Source organism: Myotis davidii, unplaced genomic scaffold (genome assembly GCF_000327345.1).
Source record: "Myotis davidii unplaced genomic scaffold, ASM32734v1 scaffold277, whole genome shotgun sequence".
Classification (NCBI taxonomy): Eukaryota; Metazoa; Chordata; class Mammalia; order Chiroptera; family Vespertilionidae; genus Myotis; species Myotis davidii.
The window spans coordinates 2905130-2913986 of record NW_006289214.1 but is presented as its reverse complement, the minus strand read 5'-3'; positions in this window follow the sequence as shown (position 1 = coordinate 2913986).

Genomic DNA, 8857 nt, shown 5'->3' with positions numbered 1-8857 from the left:
TTATACAATTCAGAAAATGAAAATAATCTGTCCATTGTTAAACAAAGCAAATAGGTACCATACTTCAAAAGGTCTCTTTGATGGTGAGTGGCAGTGGAAAGGTGATGTAATAAAAATATTTAGTAAAATCAGGAAAAATATATGGATGTACTTTAACTATGAGCCATTGAGTTGGTATGGAAAATGTTCCTACAGAAAAATACAAGTTTTTAAATCTGAGGCATTAGTTTTTAAATATGCGTATATGTTTAATAATAATAATAATAATAATAATAATATACCATTTACTGAGTTTTTACTATTTACCAGATACTCTTGGCCACTGTGAGCATATAACGTTCATTCTAACAATATATATTTACTTGATATATTTATCAAGGACACTGGAACAAAAATAGAAATCATTTCTGAAGTGAAAGCATTATTTTGCTTGTAACTTCCAAAACAGATCTTCAGAAAAGAAGGTGTTCTTCAACAACAAATAGTTAAGTGAAAAGTTGAGAGACAAAAAGGGTGGGAGAGAAATAAACAGATTGTAGATGGAAAGTTGAAAATGTGCAAATGACTGGTTGCACACAACAAATATACGAATTCTTCAAAATGCTATTAAAAATAAGGAGATAGGAAGGAGAGCTAGGCTTGGACAGGGAGGAGGACTTATGCAGCTTTCTGCCAGATACTGATAATGACTCTGGGTTTATTAAGAAGAATATGCAACTGGAAGGATACAAGGAAGCTCACAGAATCAGGGGAAAGCCTGAAGCATCTGCCCTACAAAAGGGGCACAACCCAAAGAAGAGAATAAACACACACAACTGGGCTTGCTCAGAACACCTCCATAGGCTGTTGGTAACAGTGCCGTTGACACAAAAGACTTCATATCCCTCACTGGACACTTGCATTGCTACTGATCTTCAATGTCCTGACCACCTTGAATAACTTCCAACTGCTATGAATCTCTGAGTCATTTCCTCTAGCTACATATCTTGCTTAGGGGCTTCTATTTGGTCGATCAATCTTGGTTCACACAGATATGTCTCAGCTCCCAGGAGCTCTGGTCATTTACCTGCTAAAGGAGGATACAAGGACCCTTTTTTCCCCACCAAAACTCATGCCGTGGAGGCATCCTACATTGGGAATGGTATTAGGTCCTATATAACAACTTAGTAGAAAAACAATTCTAAAATAATGGCTTAAATTTTTAATAGAGGCAGTCCTCACTTTGCAAAATTCTGATATGCTCATATTTCAGTTACCAAGCTTTAGTTAAATCACAACAGTTCCCCAAACAAGCTGTTCAAATTTCAATTGTCAATGTTAGATTAATTAATCAAGGTTGCCATTAGACTGATATGCCATGGTGGCCTATATAAGCAAACCAAAATCTAACTCTATAAATGCCTCGGAGTTATAAAATCAAAATGCTAAGGACAACCAGCCACAAACAGCCAACTAGGTTTGAAGCTACAGCCAATCAAATAATTTCCTTTCTTTGCTTTTGCCTCTCCTCTCTATAAGTCTTTCCCTGGCTCTTAACCACTTCCAGTTTGGCGCTGCCTGATTGGAATCAATTTTTACTCAAATCAACTCTTAAAATTTTTAATGTGCCCCAATTGGTCTTTTAACGCCTCATTAACTATGAATGAATACATAAAGTAAAAGCTTTGCTATGAGTTCCTCAGCCCACAAATTACTATGTAAACAACAACCGAACATTAGAACCTGTGACCAATTATGTAACTTCTTTCGAATTCTGGCAGCAATGGGTCACTCTGCATCTGTTAATAGGTTCATAATAGGTTCATGCACAGACACAGAGCATCAAGCCCTGCTGCTTCCTTGTCTCCTAGTGATAAATGCACATAAAGTTTTAGACAAATGAATAATTATAAGAAAGCATTGGCCAACAAACGTAAAAGTGCAACAAAGGAACAAAAACTGTTAATGCTGAGAGTGAAACGTAAGTGCACTTACAGAAGAGATAGGTGACTGAGGGAATACTGCACTTATGCTCTTTAAGAAACTATGCAGCCTGGCCAGCGTGGCTCAGTGGTTGAGAATCCACCTATGAACCAGGAGATCATGGTTTGGTTCCAGGTCAGGGCACATGCCGGGGTTGCAGGGTCGATCCCCAGTGTGGGGTGTGCAGAAGGCAGCCAATCAATGATTCTCTCTCATCACTGATGTTTCTGTCTCTCTCGGTCTCCCTTCCTCTCTGAAAAATCAATAAGAATACTTTTTTTAAAAAAGAAATAAACTGCCTTACCTGGTTTGGATCAGTGGATAGAGCATCGTACTGCGGCCTGAAAGGTCCTGAATTCTATTTTGGTCAAGGGCACATGCTTGGGATACAGGCTTGATCCCCAGTAGGGGGCGTGCAGGAGGCAGTCAGTCAATGATCCTCTTTCATCATTGATGTTTCTATCTCTCGCTCCCTCTCCTTTCCCTTCTGAAGTCAATAAAAATATATTTAAAAAAAAACTTAAAGAAAGAAACTATGCAGCCAGAGGATATCCATGAAGATAAATTTATCAATATAAATAAATGAAGTGGTTGTGACAAAAAAAAAGTGTCCTGAGGGAGTGATGCTTGCAAAAAATTAACATTATAGAACGTCTCATTAACATTATAGAACATCTCATAGATATTCAGAGCATTGAAAGAGCATAGAATAAAAGACTGGAAGCGATCCAGATTTAGGAACATGCCAATTTGCCTTGGAATAGAAAAGATGCCAACAAATTATAAGATGACAAGAAAACAAGCTGTGTTTAAACTATTTTGATACATTTTCTACAAAGAAAATAAAACAATTTCATTCTCAAAATTTTAATGTTTTAAATATAGTGGATTACATAAATACTAGTTTTGACTTTTGTGATGCCCTTATACATTTATAACCAACGGTAAAATAGTTTTATAATATTTTTGCAAAAATTTTAAAGAGTTACAGAATAGCTATAATTTTTCCATTGGCTATTAAGACTGTTTTGTTTGGTTCCAGCTTGCACAGTCATGTTTACAGTGCAAAGCGGACACTGCCTTTAATTTTTACCACAATGCTTTAAAAATACCCCGTTATCCGTAATTACTTTAGTCTGCGTTTCCAGAAAGGGGGGCGTTCTTTTACCTATCTGATGGTACAATTATCCAAATCAGCAAACTGCTATTCTTAGTAGTATTTTCTGATCTAAAGACCTTATTCAATTTTTTCAATTACCTGAAATTGTCCTTTATATCGAAAGGAAAATTTTTTTCTGACCTGGTTTCTAGTCAAGGATCAAAAGTTGCATCTAATTGTGGAGTATCTTTAAGGGTATAAATTTGGAACTGTTCTAAATTTTTTTCTTTTATTACCTTGAAATTTTGAAGGATATTAAATATTTATTTGGGGTTTGTCTAATATTTCCTCATGGTCAGATATGGTTATGTAGTTTGGCAGGAATATATCAGAAGAAACACTGCTCCTGAGAGTGCATCATACCAGGAAGCCCTGCATAGGGATTTGTTCCTTTGCATGGTTCTGTGACCCACCCATGAAACCTGTTTAAAAAACTGTTATGAATACAAAACGATGATGTTTCTAATTCATTCATTCTCTTTGCATTTGTTAATTGGCATTCTAGAATATGAAGGAGTTTTTACTTCCCCCTGTTTTATTTGTATATTTGCTTGTTTCTACTAGTGTGCACTCATGGATTCCTATTTAATCCATGGATTATAAACCGTTGTCATCATTTATTCATTTTTATGCCAAAATCACTCTAGAAATAGATAGTAGAAACTACTTCAAGCTAACTCTTAACACAACCTATGCCCTTTTAACATGGTCCAATAATCCTTTGAATATATCCTCATTTTTGTCACAAATTATTTACAGACCGATCTTGTATTCTCAACCCCAGAACTAAGCCAGTTCTCTAAGAAACTGCCCTTCATGCGTGTATGGGTGTGTTTTGTTGTGCACGCATAAAAGCTACATACCATAGATATTTAGTTGCATTTTATTATTGAACTAGATAGGATAGATAGGTAGATAGGTAGGTAGATAGATAGATAGATAGATAGATTGCACTTGGTCCTAGTACTACATGAGATGTCACCCTAGGTCACTTTAAACTCTAGCTGGGTGAGTATTAATGGCGGAATGATCAAAGTTTTAATCTGTAGCCTGTCTCACTGTGTACTTCATGCTCATATTTGCATTCAACTTGTTTTAATCCCTTGAACTTTTCCACTTCCTGATGGTCTTTCTATGTCATGAATTTCCAGTCAAGGCAAGGTCATCTAAGTGATTAAGTTACTAATTTAATGTTGTGATTCCACATTTATGAATGCTATCTAATCTTGTATTTCTTTTTTTAAATTTTTTATGTGTCTTGATTGAAGTGATTATTTCTATTAAGGACATGCAGTTCAGCACATTAATTGAAATCTCATGAGATCCAAAAATTTCGAATTGTTCTTGTTTCATACAAATTTTGTTTTAAGGATGCTACCTTTTTTGTAACCACCTTTATATCCAACTGTGGTTTTCACTTGGTTAATAATGTAATTTTGTACTAGAAGAAAGGTATTTTGGCAACAACAGGCAGACCTTGGAGATCACATCATTAAATTTTAAATGGATAAAAAGATGTTAGCAGTGCTATTTATTGCTCTCCAGAAGAAACAAATGATGGAGAGAGAGAACAGCCGAGGCAATGATTTTGGCAGTGAGCACAAAAAACATTAGGAATTTTCCTCCCAATTGTTGTGGTTGAACTCTGTATTTAAGAATAACGTAGCCAATAATTTCAGTTTAATTATCTTAAGAAATAGTTTGAACTCAGTGTGCTAGTATGCTCACAGCACACCTTTTAAAACAACTATATAGATCTTGGAGGAAAGTTATTTTCTAGTAATGAAAATGTAAAAGTAATTATATACAAAGGAAATCAGTAGTATATTAATGATAAATACCAACACACATACCTACATGTCTTCTTTCTTTAATAGGATAACTAATGCAGGAAATTTGAAAACTATGAATATCAAATAGATATTCATTCTTCTTTTGCATCATTTTTTCTTTTCTCTTAACATGATATTATAAACTGAAGATATTGAATTGAATTATAAATTTAAAAAATATTTATTGCATGTCTTTTAGATGTCAGACACTTTGTTAGGCACTAAAATAAAGAGAGAAAAAATCACCACTTAAGCAATCATAACTTTGGTTCCATTTCTCCAATTTTTAATATTTACACACAATATTTAATTAAACCACATATATGTTTTTGGTTTCTTTTTTGTTGTTGCTGTTCTGTTTTTCTATTGATTTCTTTATATCTCCATAATGGTAATTTCTCTACAAACCAATATTCTAAAATTTCCCACTTTTAAAATTGTCCTTCGCATATGCTGATGTTTCCACTAATTTAATTGCATTTTATTTTCACTTCTTGTTTAATAAAAATAGTTTATATTCAGTTTCATACAATCTATACTAATAATAGAGGAATATGCAAATTGTCCAGGATGCCATCACAGTAACAGTAATGACCAAACAGCAGGTTGCTTGGGGTGACAAGGCCAGCAGGGGGGTTAGTGAGGGATGAGCAAACAACTGAACAGCAGCTGTGTGGGGTGACCAGACGGGCAGGAGGGCTAGTGAGGGACAACCAAACGACTGAACAGCAGGCTGCATTGGGCAATCAGGTCAGCAGGGTGGGCAGTTGGGAGCAACCAGGCCTGCAGGGGAGGATAGTTGGAGGGGACCAGGCCTGCAGGGGAGGGCATTAGGGGTAACAAGGCCGGCAGGGGAGGGCAGCTGGGGGTGACCAGGCCTGTGGGGGAGGGCAGTTGGGGGTGAGATTAGGCCAGCAAGGGAGCAGTTAAGTGTCAAACAGTCCAGCAGGGACGCGGTTAGGGGGCCATCAGGCAGGCAGAAGCGGTTAGGGGCAATCAGGCAGGCAGGCAGGCAGGTGAGTGGTTAGTAGCCAGCCCAGATTGTGAGTGATGTCTGGAGGGGACCAGGCCTGCAGGGGAGGGCATTAGGGGTAACAAGGCCGGCAGGGGAGGGCAGCTGGGGGTGACCAGGCCTGTGGGGGAGGGCAGTTGGGGGTGAGATTAGGCCAGCAAGGGAGCAGTGAAGTGTCAAACAGTCCAGCAGGGACGCGGTTAGGGGGCCATCAGGCAGGCAGAAGCGGTTAGGGGCAATCAGGCAGGCAGGCAGGCAGGTGAGTGGGTAGTAGCCAGCCCAGATTGTGAGTGAGGTCTGGCCAGCAGTCGGGCATCCCTCAAGGGGTCCCAGATTGGTGAGGGTGCAGGACGGGCTGAGGGACAACCCCCACGCCGTGCATGAATTTCATGCACCTGGCCTCAAGCCTATATAATACAAGGCTATTATGTAAATTGATGGAACAGCATAACAATCAACTGCTATGATACACACTGACCACCAGGGGGCACTGGAATGCAATATGATGCTTTGTTATACTTTCAATTCTTTTTAACTAATTTTATTATTAAGTAAATGAGAAACCATTCTTAGCTAAAAATTCTTTTAAAATCTTTCTCATCTTCAAAATTTTGATTGTATATGACTTTCTTCTTGCTTCCTTTCTGCTTTCTCTTTATCAGAAGTAGTAAAGACTAGACATCATTTACCTTAAAAAAGCATTCAATAATAATACATACCTTCAATGTAAAAGTTGACTCTATAGCAGCCTAAAGCTGTTCTTGCAATATTTTAACATTTTGATATTTAAAAATTCCTGAGAGTATATGTTTTAGAAAAATACAAGTCTTAAATCTAAATGTATCCACCTAAATAATATCAAAAACATCCATGTTATCTTCAAATTTTATAGAAAAATAAAAATACTTAATATATCAGCAATTAAAATATTAACACAGCAGAATCAATTTTAATATATTGAATTTCTGATATGAGGGTTTACAAATAAAGATGACCACTTACTAAATTTAATGACCAAAACAAATAAGGCTATATTTCAAGGTAAGAAATTTGGCTTAGATACATTGAGTAATTAAGTTATTCACTTATTCAAAAATATTTGAGTGCCTGATCCAAGCAGATCTGTCCTGATATTGACAAGAGATATCCAGAAATGAATCTCTGTCCAGAAAGAATTAAGAAACTTCTAATAAGCCTGACTTATTTAATCAAGCCATAACTATTGACTTGATTATAACACTTTAAAATAATTCTAAGTATATTCCTGTTTGTACCTCACCTTATGTTAATTAATGCTTGTGTTCCTTAAATCCTCTTTCCAGGCAAAATTCAAAAGGATTGGCTACATATACCATGCCCACCATCTCACCATTCATTTTTATCTTTTCCATTTTTGCCTCTCCATTAACCTGTATTTCTTTTTTAAAAAATATATTTTATTGATTTTTTTACAGAGAGGAAGGGAGAAGGATAGAGAGTTAGAATCATCAATGAGAGAGAAACATTGATCAGCTGCCTCCTGCACTCTCCCCACTGGGGATGTGCCCACAACGAAGGTACATGCCCTTTACCGGAATCGAACCCGGGACCCTTGAGTCTGCAAACCAACACTCTATTCACTGAGCCAAACCAATTAGGGCAACCTGTATTTCTTAAGGTCACTATTTATATTTATAACTAGAGGCCCGTTGCAGGAAGATTCCTGCAAGAATAGGGCTTCCGCAGCATGCTTCCCTCCCTTCTCCCCTGCCTCGCTCCCTCCCTTCTCCGTCGCTTCGCTCCTTCCCATCTCTGCTACCTCATTCCCTTCCGTGTCCGCTGCCTCAGCTCTGCTCTTGTCTCCATTCCCTCCTCTGCCATTTTGCTCCATTCTGCAGCGCTTGGCTTCCTTCTACACTGTCTTCAGTCTTTGCTCCAGGTCAGGTCGCACACAGGACGCCCGGATGGCAGCCAGGCGGGCTGGCGGATCGCTGCTGTCCTGCCCCGCCGCCCCAGGTCAGGTCACAGATAGTAGGCCCAGATGGTGATGGGGCAGGAGGCGGATGACGCTGTCCCGCCCTGCCTGCAATATGCAAATTTAACGGCCATCTTTGTTGAGTTAATTTGCATACTCTTCTGATTGGCTGGTGGGCATAGTGAAGGTACAGTCAATTAGCATCTTTGTCTTTTATTAGTATAGATGCAATAGGCCTCTTAAGTCCTAGTTTTACTCGATTCCCATATTGATCATGAGCTCCTATTTATGTTATACTCACTTGGTTTACTCAACTCTACTGTAAAGAGAAAAACAAACCTCAAAATTTAATAACAAGTCTTGGTATTCTTATAGGCTGCAGTATGTAAGAAAAAACAATAGTACTGATAAGTAGGGCTTAGGGTGCAGATTCTTCTGTGGGTCCTTGTCCTATGAAGTTGAAGAATAAATTTGTGGACTAAAAGGCTTAAGAAAAATGTGAAAGTTTATTGGAAGCATATACAAACCCTCCCTGGGGAAGGGGCCCTCAAATGGAAAAAGCCTGCTCTCTCTCTCCCTCTCTAATGGGAAAAAAAAAATCTCTCTCATTTTCCTTTGTCTCCAGATTATATATACTGCAGTTCTTTGTCCACAATGACCTTTCCTAATTGGACACTTCCTTAATTCAGGACCCCTGTGCTTTCCTCATTGGTCATTGAGCTCCATAGCATCAGGTTCAAAGTTCAAAGCCCACATGGTGCCCCCATCTTTTTCTCCCCCTTATCTGACAACATTCCTCTATCCTCTGTGAAATATGTTTCCCTCTTCCCAGTATTTTGTGGCTTTTCTCTATCCTCTGTAAAAGTAAAATAAACATTTTGGCAGCTTAGGGCTATTTCTTCCCTTACATATGCATTCCTTACATATGCATTCCTCTC